Raw genomic sequence first — 14,742 nt, 5'->3', positions numbered from 1 at the left:
AATTAAAAAAGGTCTCTTACTCTTAGCTCCACAATTACTATTTTAGCCGCATTCCTCAATATTCACTTTTCACCTATGGACACGACTACTTTCTGTCCTAGACTTCCAGATCCACAATGGTAGTGAACACACCTTGATCGTCATTACTTATAGATACTTGGTTACCGGCCTTTGGATTTCTGCTCTCATTTTACCTCGTTCCTCACCCTTTCTGTAACCGAGTCTCACTTATAGTACTCGTATCCTTGGCTACAAATGTCATGGTCTATTACTACACTGCTATCTCGCTTCCTTCTTATTTCCCTCTTCCAGTTATCCCTCCTTTTCTCACACTCGCTATCATTTCCGTTATTATATAACCCTTATTCCGAACTTCCCCTACAGAACTTGATAAGCCCTCCTTAATCATTCTACTATCGTTTTTCCGTTTCACACTTGCCTTTATATTCTAGCTACATAGGTCATATCATAGCGTTGGCCACCTTCTCACTAGGCTTTACTTACTTCATAACAATTCTCATTATATCTTATTCGTAATCATTCCTATAATGTAACACTTCTTAACCCTTTACCCGGTCTGATCAACTTCATCCTTAATATCTCACAAGCTATCCTATCCATACATTCATATCCATCGCAATTCTTTCCCTCTGTACTCTTGTCTTAATCATACTATTACTTCTCTTAACTATAAGCTCGTCATAATTCACCCCTGCTTATCAATTCAGTCGGTACCTTAAATAACTCTCTATCAAGGTTTTCCAGCCTTTTCTAAATCGTCTCTTAGTATTACAAACCCTTTCCAATTTCTTTTATCATATCGATATCGACCTTCTAATTATTCTTATCCTCAATTTAGCAATTAACTTCTTTCTCGATGTCAGCCGTACTCGTAGCTTAGTCAAGTCTTATCATTACTATTGGCACGACCTTTCAAGTCGTATTACAACCCATATCTCATTCTCCTTTTTTTTATTTCGGGAAAATTTCGTGGAGTTTCCTCTATATTTCTTACTATCTCAAAACCTGCACGCAGGAAATACCAACAGTGCCTCACAGGGCCAACATATATATATACATACCATATCATATCACGGCCACACAGGGCTCCAAATATCAACATTAGTACGAAAATAATGAACATACCTCGTATACCCAACTCAAACTGCACTTGTTACACTTTTTTGTTTACTTTTCCCTTTTAACCTTCATCTTGTATTTCAAGCGTACTTCAATATCTTACCCGACATATATCTTTCATACCTTTGTTTACCTGCGTGCTTAGTAACTTCCAATATCATCAATCACTTTCTTCTGTCGATGTCACTCTTCTGCTGCAATCAAAAGTCAGGGTAAGGAATCTCATTTCCTATGACTTGGCTCTATGGCACGATCTAAGATGCGAAAGAAGAGTAACCACCCTAGATGCCCCGTAGCCTCCTGTTTATAAATGTGGCGCGCTTCACACCATAAACAGGACTCTACTGGACATGACTTTGCAGACAACCCCTAGGACGAACTGCTTTGATACCAATTTGTCACACCCTTAATCCGATAGGGCGTGATGGGCACCCGACCCTTACTTAGGGCCGAGCGAACCCGCTGACTCTCGTTATACTCATAGTCATGCTGGGCCCTTAACTCATAACATGAACGCATAATGAAAACTTTCAAAAGAAACATACTTTTCATCTTTCTCAAATCAAGTGAAATCTGTAAACATATGAAATCTGTAAGATAATGCATCATAATACATCGGCTTACATAGCCGCTTACAAAACTGACATCTTATATACACGACACTGTCTGCAAAGTCTCTAACATAACTCCAGATACCATAACAAAAGCACTCTGACTCGGCAACACTCCGGGAGGAAATGGAGCTCGCCAATCCCGCTGGAGCATCTTCTACTCATCTGGGTGTACCTGCGTGGCATGAAACGCAGCCCCCGAAGAAAGGGGGTCAGTACGGAATATGTACTGAGTATGTAAAGCATGGAATACAGTAAGCGGGATCATACTGAAGCAAAGAATGTGAAAAATCATAAGACCTGCCTTTGAAAACACATATCATGCATGTCAATGTCATATAATCATAGTATAAACATATAACGTGCCCTGGCCCTCTAGAGAGGGACGCGGTAAGTAAAATCATCATATTATGTACATATAACGTGCCCCGGCCCTCTAGTGAGGGACGCGGTGAATGAAGTCATCATATGCCATCCTGGCCACCTCCCCCATCTCATCATGTCATCATATCATATATATATATATATATATATATATATATAATATATATATATATATATATATATATAACGTGCCCCGGCCCTCTAGTGAGGGACGCGGTGAACAATGCAAGTGGAATTGCACGAATACATGCCCTGGCCCGGGACGCAGTGAAAGAAGTAGCAACAGCTCGCACGAGCAGAGTAGTGAGAAACCATATGCACATACATCATCATCACAAACTCAATGGATAAGAAGTAGTCGACGCCCGAGAGTCAAAACGGAAATCATGTTAAGTTCTTTCAAAAACAAAGCCGTTAGGACTGTATAACGGAAAATCTTGGGGTCCACGGATATGCATCGACCAATCCGGGCCCGCCCATGAAAGTTAAAGTCATTTTATGTTACAAAACTTTCCACGAACGTTTCAAGGCAATCCGGTTCTATCTATGAAAGTTACGGACATTTTTAGACCTAGGATCCTTAAGGAACAAAACCGTTTATACAACATTCTAAATCCAACCATATCAAAGACATACAGACCATAGCTTGACCACATTAAGGATGCCAACCTCAATAAGCAAATATGAATCATAAACATGCTCGGAACTTAAGAATGGAGTTACCTCGAGGCTCGTGTCATAGCCTAATCACAACTAGGACATGCCAAAAGAAAGAAAGAAAGAATGGGTACCTCGTCCGCTTCCTAAGCTAATCCAACTTAAGTGTCGGCTTCCCAAAATCTACAACAACGTCATTAAGCATCAAACATTAATCATAATCACTTAGGAATCCAGGCCCAAGCTAGCACTTTATCTACGTAAATTTGGGCAAGATTTCCCCTATAAATCCAACGACCCCGAGAATTCAACTTGGCCAAATCTTTAACAACAATACCAACAACCATATTAACAATATCAATAATCAATTCCAAACGCATTCTAACATTAATAACTGCTTCCTACATAATTCGACGACATTCATTTGTATTCAATTCAACTACATATTCAAACCAACATCGACGATCACATGTTCAAGTACTAATCCGAAACTTTTCAAACAAGATTCAAGAACATTTCAAACAATCCACAAAATATTCAATTCATCCAACCAATGCACCATGGAACCCGAAACCTTCCCAACTCAACATGAACAACTTTAACATATTTCTTTCTTCCAAAACTCATAAACTACATCAACAATCCACACATTGACAACATTATTATCATAAATACAAGAAACCATATTACAATCACATTAGCCTCCAAAACAGCCCACACGATTACACTTCATTCTTGAACCATTAAACCTTCATTTTACATCATAAAATCCACAACAACATCAACCAAACACTAAATAAAATTTGTTCATCATGCCAACACTAACAACATATACACGGCTACACTTCAACACGCCATATTTTCATGAATTCTATTCATTTCCACACTCCCCAACATCCACATACCATGCATAACATATGAAAATAAGGATTGAACCTTACCTTCTTCACTCCACTTCTTCACTCGGCTAGGCTTGTACATGGAAACAACGAACGGTTTAATTGTTCCAACAACTAATCCACGTTAACGAGGACCTTCCAATTAGTAGGAAAGCTAGGAGAAATTATTTTTTGACCAAGGTTTTGAGGCACCATATTCGGCCAACCTTGGCCGAATGGTGTTCTCCATGTTTCTCTCCAATCTTCTTGAAATTTCTAAGGTTGGAAGATGATGAATATGGTTTAAGTCATCTAATACTACATATATAATTCATACATGTGGCCTATGGCCCACAAGTCATGTGCACGGCCACATGGTCATTTTTTCATGAATTTAAGTTTCCAAAACTTCACTTTTGGCCCCAAATTTTTTTTCCTTAATGTTTCCATCCAACAAAGTTCATAAGTCCATCCAACAAAGTTCATAAGCAACTTATGTCTTAAAACAAAGTCGGAAAATAGTCTTGTCCTTAACTTTCCGCAATTAGCTCGGAATATCCCAATGTACAAAATACGGGATATAACAGGACCCGCGGAGTTCATGTACCTCACGGTCCCAAGAACAACATTGGATACTTCTACCACTCAACCAGGATTCCGGAACAACCATCGGATATCGGACCTCACGTCACTCTCATCCAAACCGAGCCCAGCTCATCATAGTGTTTCCTCAAGTATCAACAATGTATCAATAGTACATCATGAAGGATGAAAATGCATGCAATGTATGAGTCAGCATCAATAATCAGATCAATATCACAAGTACCAAGCATGGGTACGCCAACAATATCATGAAATACTACACAAGTCATATAGAACACTATCCTTGTATCAAATGTCAACAAGTAAGATACTAAAATATCATGAACAAGATAGATCAATAGTCTCCAATATTACCATGACTACGTGGCATCAAGCCAACAACAATAGAACAAATCAAATCACAACACAACGAGGCGGCTAGCCCCAATCACACAACAGGGCCCCACCTTAGACAATATCCAACCTAACTTCATATCCGAAGGTTTACATGCTTTCTCCAACAATATTATCTAAATATATGCTTCGCTAAACGAAGTCTTACCATAGGGTAAATCGTAACCTACCTGGAAGGTCTAACAGCAATATCACCAATAATCACACCTTGGCCTTTCCTTTCCTTTGCTTTGAGCCTCGAGATCAAGAAAGTCTAGTCATATTCGAAATCTAGGTTAGAAATCATGAAGATCGATGCCCATATTGCTATCATTCAAATTGGGTCAAAAACCAACCCTAGAATTTGGAAAAACGGGGCCCACAAGGGCAAAACGAAAAATTCAGGGGTGAATTATCCAATTAAACACTAGGTGATCAAAACCCATCAACTAATTGCTAAATTAACCCAAGGATTCATCCAATTTCGAAATCCAAGCAAAACCCTCAATTTTGGGTATAAACCCTAACTCTTAAATTCAAGAATTCAACACTATTAATGGAAGGTATATGATTAACAACCTTAGATACATCATAATCTAGCATAAACCCAATCAATTTCATCATTTAAAGAAACCTAGTAAGTCTAACCAATTTTATGAACTTCTCAAGAAAGACCCATTAAACCTTCTTTCATAAAAAAAAAAAAACCTCAATTTTCTACTTTAGAAATCATGGATTAAAGCTTAAACCAAGGGAATGAATCAAAGAGAAATACTTAGATTAAGTTTTAGACCTTACCTCGGTGAAGAAACTTGAAGAACATCCTTGAATTCTCCCAAACCCAAGCTTTCAAGATGAGAGAAACTCCAAACAACAATAACTAGCAAAAACGCCCAGTTGTTCCGCCTCGTTTCTGGTGCCAAACGATCCCAAAACTTGCTTTTGATGCCTCCAATGGATTCTTTGATAAATTTCACTCAAGTTAGGCTTTTGAATCACTCCATTTGACCTTATAATGAATGAGATATGGTGGTTTTAATATTTGGAAGAGTGCATATTTTTAAATACGAATTCAGTGGCAATTTCGTAATTAATCTAAAAAATTTGGCAACCGAATTCTTAGTAAAATGACCATATTTCCCTCATACGATGTCAAAACTTGATGATTTCAGTTGCTATGGTTCCGAAATTACGATACGGATATAAATGGTTTAGTCGAAACATGAATCAAAGGCCGTTTGCTCAATATGCCCCTTTATGCTCAAGTCGACGTCGAAACCGAAAACAATCGTCATATAACCCAAACTTATCCAAAGCTCATTGGAATCTTACCAAACTTTGGACATGTCCAAAATCATTATACAAACTTATTGAAACTTTCAAAACATCGACACGGGTTCATCTTGACCGGATGTTGACCTTGGTCAACTCCAATCCTAACTTAACCAGTTTCTTAACCAATGACCCAAATCACACCCGAACCCTTCGAGAACCAAACCAATGACACCACTAAGTCATAAATCACCCTCCCGACCTAATGGAACTGTCGGAATTCGATTACGGGCACGTTTACCCAAAAGTCAACTTCGAGTCAAACGGTTTTCGCTTTAAGACCAAATTTTCTAAAAGTCATTCCAAAACCCAAAACGATGCCTAGGGAACTGTGCCACCGGTCCCCGCAGGTCAAAATAGTACTAACAAGTCTCGGGGATGAGTCAACAGGGGAAAAAACGATAAAAACGCAATAACGACCAAACGGGTCGTTATAGTTCCTTTTACATTATTTGTCCTTAGACATTTTGGTAAAATTTAGGTAACTTTAGAGCCAATTTTTGTTTTCCAACTGAAGCATTTATTATGTCTTACTTTACATTTAAACATGTCTGACGTCATATGTTTCTCTCTATTTATTTTAAACCTCCAACTTTTGCTTTTTTAGTGAAGATCATATGTGCTTACAAATACATAAAGTAAAAATTATTGAAATGTACTTATTGTATGATGTTGAAAATGAAGATAGCGTTATCAGTCAAGATCAGATTATTTTTAAGATCTCTTGTTTGATTAACTAAGGATTAATCTATTTAAGCATAACATATATATATGAAGAGCTAACTTGATTATTTTCTAATTTGAGATTTCGCTGAGTTGAAATTATCATACTTTATCATGTGAATATATAGAATATGAAATCACTTGCATCCTTTTGGTGTTTGCTAATTTTCCTACCAAACTTACTTCCTCATAAATAATTTTTATTTAAAAATTACTCAATTATATGACGGAACAAATTTTGATAATTATGAAAACTTATCAAGAAGATATGATTAACCTGCAATTACATTAAATTAATCATATAGTAGAAAAATGTACTTATTTGATAAAAATTATATAATATTTTTATATTTTGAATTTGAGCCCGGGCCTTCAACAACTTATGATGTTTATATAGGCTAACTCTAGGGTTTAATGTGGAGGACTATTTAATGGAATTGTGGGCCATCTAACACTCCTTATGGGTGGACCCGATCCAATAATATTTTCTAACACTATGCAATCGTATTTTTGAACTTACTAGTCTTTGGACACGTGCGGTGCACGTGGCATCTCATATCAATTTTACATAGTATATATCTAAATAGAGTTAAAATTGTGCATATATATTCTAAATACATTAAATTGAAATATACATTAGAAATTAAAATATGCAAAAAGTTAGCATCATTATCGCATATCCTTGATACCTCTTATTAGGGGTGTTCATGGGTCGGTTTTGGGTTAAAACCAAAACCAAATCAATCTAGTCGGTTTTTAAAATTATTAAAATCAAACCAAACCAAATATAATACATATCCATCAGTTTGGTTGTAGTTGGTTTGGGTCGATTTTTCAGTTTTTAAGAAAATTAACGGTATTTATGTCTTTCGTGTTTTTTTTTTCCTACAATTAGGAGAGAATTTTCTATCCTTTTCCAACTAATAATCCCTTATTATCTTTTATTGTGGTAGTTACAGTTTCTTGCATTATAGAGAAAATGTCTTAGGATTTATGATTTTAATTAAGTGAATAAAGTTTATAAGAAATTACAAAAAAAAAAAAAAAAAAATTCGAGGTAAGTCTCATATAGTTGTTTCTTTAATAAATGAGTCCGAATTCATGGATTTCTTTTTTAAAATCGGCTTAAGGTATAAAGTTCGCTAGCCTATTAGCGATAAATAAAATTTTATGTAAAAAGTATATAAATTATTTAAAAGTATTTATAAAATAAATGTATTGTATGTATATATATATATATATATATATATATATATATATATATATATATATATATATATATATATATATATATATATATATAATTATAAATAATATGTATAAAATTTGTCGTTCGTTCGGTTTTTTCTTCGGTTTGCTTTTAGTAAAGCCAAAACCAAACCAAATATTATCGGTTTTTAAAAATCAAAACCAAACCAAACCTAACCCAAGTAAATATCGGTTTATTTAATCGGTTTGATTTTGATTTTCAGTTTGGATCGGTTTTTAACCAAACCGTGACACCTATTATGATTCATAAGTCGTAGTCTTTCACCAACTCCATCTTTGTTATAATTTTCAATGATCATTATCAATTAAAATTTAAATTTTGAACTGTGGATGCCTCCCTATTTTATTTTAAGTTTTTATCCGTTCATGTATAAATTTAAAAGATAAATATGAGTTGTACTAAAGTTTTCAAAATCTATGTTAGTGTAAAAATAGCTCTAAAAGCCCCACTGAGAGTTCCACCACAAGCACAATCTATCTATATTATTTTAAAAGCATGAATATAAATGTTCGTTGACCAAAATATCCTTTAAATATTGAATGACTTTTATACCCTTAATTATTTCGTTACTTTAAACAAGATTACACAAGAAAAGGACATATTTGGAATAATGCACGTTAGGATAAAAATTTGTAGTAGACTAAGAATTTAACTCATGATAATAAACTTTAATCCTATTAGGAACTTAATTAACTCACGTTATCCGAATTTTTTGGACAACACCGACAATTTGACTAATTTTAGTGTTAGTGAAAGCAATAGGAATTTGAGTTGGAGAAAATTTTAAAAAACATATGTGAAGATAACTAATGAAGCAACAAAACAATTTTGAAATATTTAATAACCATGCTCCCACTTTGTTCTCAACAATATTAGAGCATTTCATGCTTCATGTATAATCTTGGTTCTAATTGTTCATGTACAATAATATTTGACAATACGTGTTCTGATTGTTTGCCCTAATTTTTACTGCCTTGCAGTATTCTTGTGTTTCAAAAATTAATAATTCCATAATCAATAGAAAAAATATTATTTCAATTTCCAATTAAGTGAAAACTTGATTCTATGGCAAAGAATCTCTCATTAACCAAAATCAACGAGCCTAAGAGATACATAAGACAAATTAGAGGAGATCCACTCATACTATTATAAATTTCTACAAATATTAGAAGCTGAGAATCTGATAAAAATTCTTATTAATAATTTTAACTTTTTAATAATTATATTTTAATATTTTTATACTTCATACAGGGTGTAAATGTCGAATTTTTATATTATATTTATATAAGTGTTTGATTTTAAAATATAGAGGATATGCAAAATTGAGTCATATTATAGGAATGTTTAATGTAATTAACACTATATTGTCGGGTAGAGTCAATGGGAAATGACATAGGGAAAAGGGAAAAAAGAATCTCCATATAAGAAATTTAATGCTCTTGCAAGAATTTTGATATCCCACACAGACGATCACTGAGAAAAAGAAAAGAACATAAAACGAATGAACTATTTAGCTTATCCTGACAATCAAAAGAAAAGCATAAGATTTCATGTATGATGGAATGTGGATCTAATACTCAAGTTGCAAAATTGAAGTCCACTATGTGTTAAATTTATTGCAAAGTGCAGTTGATGTCGTGTCTACGTTTAGGACTAAAATCCGTAGAAATGAAATGCTATGATAGATAATGATTTTAAGGACCAAAACTTTCTATAATTGAGTGGTTGGTTAATATGCAAGTTCACTTTAGAGACTATCTAATTATAATTCTGATATTTTTTATAATGCTTTTTTTTTATTCAAAGCACTTGCGAATAATTGACATGGTATTAATGTGCATGACACGTTCGTAGAAACTAGCTATATATTATTTTAAAAGCATGAATATAAATGTTGGTTTATCAAAATATCCTTTAAATATTGAACGACTTTTACGCCTTTAAATTTTTAAATTAAGTTAGGATAAAATTGTAATCACCATCAATATTCAATTTTGGATTAACTAAAGTTTAGGCTTTTGAGACGTAGAAATTAACAAATTCCTTTTCTTATTGCAATCAAACTCTTAAACGCATTCCCTATATATCTCGACCATCTAGGAATTTTACATATTGATAGTCTTCTTACATATTCTTACAGGTATTATAATTCATCTGAGATTCAGGTTCTTCTTCTTACGCTGTGCCTTTTTCAATTTTTTTTCCTTTAATTATTGGCGTTAGGTGTGTTCTGTTTCAAGATTTCTCATTAACACGTTGATCTCTTTTTGGGCAATGTTTGTTATCTTTTTAGCGCATGTAGTTTTTTTTTTTTTTCAAATTTTTCTAATCTACCATTACTTTTAATCAGTGTTATCTTAGGATAAAAAAAAAATGATCTCTTTTAATCAGGTAAAAAGAAAAACTAACCCTCACCATGTCAGATGCCCAGTTCTCTTAATTGTATTTGCAATTTAAATTTTAAATTTTGAACAAAAACATGCGTCAACGTGTTCCTGCCTTTATAGGTCGGCGTTAACGCTTTGGTGGACATGGAAATTTACGTAATTTGAAGTGTATTGCTAGAAAACACTCCAATATATATATATATATATATATATATAATTGTTTATGCAACGACCCGTTTGGTCGTTATAGTATTTTCGGTATTTCCGTGTTTTCCGAGCATTGGTTAGCTCACTTCTGACCCGAGGGGACCGTTGGCACGCTTCCCGAGGTGTCTAGACTTGATTCGGGCGACTTTTTGTGAAATATGAGCTTTAAGGGAAAAAGAGTTGACCTAAAGTTGACTTTTGGGTAAACGGACCTTTTTCAAAAATTCGTCGATTCTGAGAGGTCCGGATGGTCGTTTAGAACTGTGTGTATATCTGGTACGGTTCCCAATGCACTCTGATACGTTTTCAGACTTGGGTTGGGAAATTGGAAATGAGGTATCGGGGGTTGACTCGGCCAACGAGACCTCCGTTAAAAATTTCGAGGCCACGAGTGCATTCGTAGCGCATTTTTATATGGATCTAGGTATGTAGTTTGTGAGCAGATGGCCTTGGGAGTGGTTCAGGATTTCGATTGAGACTTAGATATGAGTGGGGTTTCTGGTACCTGGTGTCCGCATTGGCGACACCAGTGCCGTCCCAGCGGCACCGTTGTTGCGGAGGTAGGACCGCTGGGGCGGCCAAGTGGGAATTGGCCCAAACCCCCGCAGCGGTCTGTTGGGGCGCAGGGGCGGCGTCGATGTTGCGGCCCCGACACCACCGTGGCGGTAATGGGCCTATTATTTCTTTAAGTGTGTATTAAATAAGCCCTTAGTCTCTCATTTAATACCATTACGAAAATAGAGCTCTTGGGATCTGTATTAGAAGATTATTGGAGAAAACTCGTGGCGGTAATGGGCTTATTATTTCTATCTATGCTTGTTAATAATGTAATTGATGGAGTTTATGCTAGATTTCCATGAATCTAAGGTTGTTAATCATATATCTTCCATTATTAGTGTTGAATTCTTGAATCAAATAGTTAGGATTTATACCCAAAATTAGGGGGTTTACTTGAAATTCCAAATTAGGTGAATCCATGAGTTAAATTAGAAATTATTTGTTGGGTTATGATCACCTAGTACTTAATTTGATAATTTACCCCCGAATTTCCCATTTTGCCCTTGTGGGCCCCGTTTCCCCAAATTCTAGGGTTGGATTTGACCAAGATTGAATGATAGAAATATTAGTATCATTCTTCATGATTTCTAATCTAGATTTCGAATATGCCTAGACTTTTTTGATATTGAGGCTCAGCAGAAAGGCAAGGCAAAAGAGTGATTTGTCGGTGTTGTTGTTCGGCCATCCGAGTAGGTTATGGCTTACCCTTGGTGAGACTTTGTTTAGCGAAGCATATATTTAAATGATATTGTCGGAGACAGCATGTAAACGTTCGGGTATGAAGTTGGTTTGGATATTGTCTTAGGTTGGGCCCTGTTGTCTGATTGGGGTTAGCCACCCCGTTGTGTTGTGACTTGATTGTTCTATTGTGTTGGCTTGATACCACGTGCTGTCAGTAGATATTGGAATATGTGTTTCCATCTTGATTATGATATGGTAGTACCTTACGGGTTGATGTTGATACGAGGATGGAGTTCTATATGACTTGTGTAGTCTTTTTTGGCGTACCTATGTTGGTGCTCGTGACACTGATATATTGTTGGCGTACCCATTTGTTGGTACTTGTGATATTGATCGGATTATTGATGTTGATGCATGCATGGCACGCACTCTCATGATATACTGTTGATACATTACTGGTACTTGATGAAACATTATGATGAGCTGGGCTTGATTTTTAAATGAGAGTGACGTGAGAGTCCGGGATCCGATGTTAGTTACGAAATCGTGGATTGAGTGAGTGCATGGACTCCACGGGTCCCCCAGGGTGGTGCCGGTGAGAACCCCTGTGGGCAAAGATCCGGCTCTCGTCTGTCTGTTGGGCAAAGATCCGAGACGAGTGGCACTTGGACTTCGCGAGTCACTTTGGGTCGAGATGTCGATATTTCCGTCCGGAGTACATGTGTACACAGCATTTGCATGGCATTGGATCACGGCTTACTTTGAGATGATTTGGTATTCACTTGTGATATTGGATTCGGATTTGACTTATTGAGACTTGGAACATTTGGAATTAGATGCTCTACTTAGGCGATGATGTGTACTTGGCTCGATTATGTTTGACTTATACTTGTTGATTTATCTGCCTATCTTGCTTTATTGTCTAAATTATGTTAACTATACTTAGTCGGCCTATGATACCTACCAGTACTGTGGTTTGTACTGATCTGCACTTGCTGCATTCTTTTATGCATGCAGAGTACCAGGTTGGGTCTTCCTCGGTCTCCCGTGGCTGACAATCGCTTCAGCATTAGCACCGAGTTTCCAGGGTCAGCATGAGACGTTCGCTGCCTTGAAGACTCTCCCTATTTATGTCTTACTATTTCAATTCTGAGACATAGATATATTTATGTATTATTATTCCAGACTTGTATATTTTCATAGATGCTCTTGTATGACTTAGATCAAACCCTGGAGGTGTTTCCTTATTCTGCAATATTTATATTATATATTATTGTGAGACTTACGTATTTATTCTTTTTCGCTTGCTCGATTTAATTATTCATGTCTTTACTTATTGTTGGGTTGAGGGTTCGCTTACCGAGGTGTGAAAGGTAAGTTCTCGCACCACTTAGTCCAAATGGGTCGTGACAAGTTGGTATCAGAGCCCTAGGTTAACCGATCTATAATACAAGAGCGTGCCTAGTAGAGTCTCGTGGATCGGTACGATGAGCTCCGTACTTATCTGAGAGAAGCTATAGGACATTTAGGAAATCTCACTTTCTTTCATTCTTTTGTGTTACTTTATTCTAATTGGTATCTGGAAAGATTAAATTGGTATCTGACTCTTATCTCTTCTCTCACAGATGGTGAGGACTCGAGCTACTATGGCCTGAGGTCAGGTGCCAGAGCCCGCAGCTACGGCTGGCACCCGAGGGCAAGTGACAGCCAGAGGGCGCAGCAGAGCGAGAGGCCACGGGGCTGCCCCAACCAGGGCAGGGCTCCCGGCGAGGGGCGGCAGCGCGAAAGATCTCCGTCTCCCAAGCCTGAGTATCAGTTGGATCGAGGCCAGGCCGCAGAGGATGGTGTGGCCCCAGTACGGATAAAACCCGAGGTTACTTCTGATCAGGCTATGCACGACACTATGGCTAGAGTCTTACTTCATCTAGATGCCCAGCAGGCTACCGCTGGTGTTACTACTAGGGCTAGGCATAATATGGTTCAAACCAAAAAAATCAATCGAACCGAACCGAAGTTAATTCCGATTTTGGTTTTTTGGTTTAGTCGGTCCGGTTCGGTTTAAATTTATAAGATTTCAACAATTCGGTTCGGTTTTCGGTTTATGCAAAATTTAATTCGGTTAAACCGAAAAATTGAATTTTAACAAGCCTTTTTTTCTTGAAACATATATGATACATAAATATTGGGCTTCTGCCCATAACTAATAAACTAAAAGGCCCAAATCCCAATCCCAATATAAAAATATCCAAGTCCAACCCAATTATTGATACCGTATCCAACTATCCATCTAAATATGGATAATATTAAAGATGTCTCTTTATAATATGTGACTATGGTCTGTATGTTATTATAGTAGAGAAAATACGATAAATTTCTTGAAAATGTATAAAGCTTATACTGAAAGGAGAAACAAAGAGACCAAAACGAGCTTGATTGTCTAGCTAAGTGTTGATTGCTTCTCACTATCGGGATGTCTTATTAATCCTCCATTTTGTTTCATCTATTATGAATGGGAAACCATAAAGTCTAGATCCAATTGATTGTAGGCGCTTTTGTATACCAGTGCTAAAGATTGGACAGAGAGAAGATAATAGAATGGTTGTCATTTGGTTTCTGTTAGATTGATGCTTAACTATGTCATCCATATCTAAATCGAAAAAACCGATCGAAAAAACTGAACCGAACTAGCAAAAACCGAATCGAACCGAAGTTATTTCAGTTCGGTTTCGGTTCCTATTTTTTACAAATCGAAAATCAAAAAATCGAACCGAATTTGTGAAACCGAACCGAAACGATCGAACACCCAGCCCTAGTTACTACTCCGGGGAGGTTCACGCACCGAGTCGGGGCGCGGAGACCTCGAGCGAGGGACCTCTTAGCACACCCTGGGAGGCTCCCCGTATTGATGCAATACCCGCTTCTGGTGATGATCTTAGGCC

The sequence above is a fragment of the Lycium ferocissimum genome, unplaced genomic scaffold (assembly GCF_029784015.1).
Source record: "Lycium ferocissimum isolate CSIRO_LF1 unplaced genomic scaffold, AGI_CSIRO_Lferr_CH_V1 ctg13069, whole genome shotgun sequence".
In the NCBI taxonomy this organism is placed as follows: domain Eukaryota; kingdom Viridiplantae; phylum Streptophyta; class Magnoliopsida; order Solanales; family Solanaceae; genus Lycium; species Lycium ferocissimum.
Note: the sequence above shows the minus strand (reverse complement) of the source record.